This window comes from Octodon degus, unplaced genomic scaffold, assembly GCF_000260255.1.
Source record: "Octodon degus isolate 3935 unplaced genomic scaffold, OctDeg1.0 scaffold00097, whole genome shotgun sequence".
Classification (NCBI taxonomy): domain Eukaryota; kingdom Metazoa; phylum Chordata; class Mammalia; order Rodentia; family Octodontidae; genus Octodon; species Octodon degus.
Window position 1 is genome coordinate 2,967,723 of NW_004524673.1, and position 1,820 is coordinate 2,969,542.

Below are 1,820 nucleotides of genomic sequence, written 5' to 3' on the forward strand. Positions count from 1 at the left end.
CAGATGGTAATCTGTCGTAGTAGTTTCATGCTTGGAGTGCCTGTCATTCTGGTCTTCTGAATACAGGCTGCTTGTCATGACATGCTAGTTTCTGCTATAATGTCTTTTGGGTAGATGGTTGTTCAAAAAGAAGGAGGTGGTGAATGAAAGCAAAAGACAGGAAAAGGAATATTGTGGGACTGTTCTGCTTTAAGGTTGTATATGGTTAGTTTTTTTTGACTTATGTGTAAACATAAGAAGTATATAATTCTTTATACCTTCTTTCAACATATATTCTAATTTTTAAATATTTTTATTATATTCTCTAGGGACGTAAAGTTCAACATATCAATACTTGATGAAAAATACCTGTACCATATTATGCCTAAGATGTTTGATATGCAGACAGATAGTGAGGTTAAGCTTAACAGCCTAAGTTGTCTGGTAATAACAATAACTTGTCTTCTGGATGGTTTGCAACCTAAGTTTGAAGACCAAAATTAGATGAAAAGGAGGGCTGCAAGGAGAGCCAACATTTTGGCCCTAGCCTTCCAAGGTCAATTAAGACTCAGGACCTATGAGAACTTGTGCTGTTACATCATGTAACTCAGCAGTGTCCCAAATTTTCTGATCAAGGGGATTATGGGACTAAAGAGGATAGTGTTTGATGATGAAGAGTGTGCCTAAGGAGAGTCGCTTGGAGAGAAAACATTCTCTCAGACTTTCAGGGAGACCACATGGACCAAGCAATGCCTGTGACTTATCCATATGGTTGACACTGACAAACAATCTGAGGTCCAGGAACTCAGGATAAATCCTGAGGTGATTTCACTGACCTTCTCAGACCCAGAAGCTACAACTCTTTTTGCATAGGTCCTGCTTTACCTTGTTCTTAACCACCCAGCAGAAAAGTATAAAAATGAAATATAAGAGGTAAAGCCATGCTGTTATGTTGAGCTGTAGAGGACTCAGGTCAACAATTTCTGACATTTCCAGTGAAGCGAAAGACCCAATACTATTATGGACTTCAGAACTCTTTTAGATTATTTTGCTGATTTAACGCACCTATAATATTCAAATAACAAAACTTAATGAAAAAAGAGTATACAGATGAATGTCCATTTTGTATCTGTGTATTTGTGTAGTACTGCATCTCATTTTCTTAGAAATATATTCAGGTATGGCACATATGAGTCCTATTCTTTTTACTATTTTTAGTTTGTTTTTTAGTTTGTTTGTTTGTTTTGTTTTTAACTTTTTTTTGTGGTACTGGGGATTTAACTCAGGACCTTGCGCTTGCCACGCAAATGCTTATTCCACTGAGCTATATCCCCAGCCCACTTTGTTTTGTTTTTAGATAAGACAGTTTATGCTTTTCTCATGCACATAAAAACACAGCTAATTTGGATAAGTACTGATATTCCACAAAGCAAGCTTCTTCTTTAAAAGTATTATTATTCTTCTTATTATTATTATGAATTTCCAGACAGTCTCACTATACATCCAAGGCTGTCCTTGAACTTAATATGTAGCCCAGGATGGCCTCAAGATAGCAGCAATCCTCTACATCAGCTTCCATAATTCTAGCATTTGCAGGCATGTTCCACCCTGCCTCTTTTTTTTTTTTTTTTTTTTTTTTTTTTTTGCCTTCTAAGGAAGGGTTTCCAAGGTGTTCAGCCTCTCACTACTAGATCGGAGTCCTAGTGATCCACCTTTTTACAGCCTCCCAAGAGCTGAGATTACAGGCACATGCTATTGCGTCCAGTCTCAATTGCCCTCTCAGTGTGCCCCAGGGGCAGGGCTGGCATGGTAGGCCTGGGAATTAAACCCCTGGCCCCTGC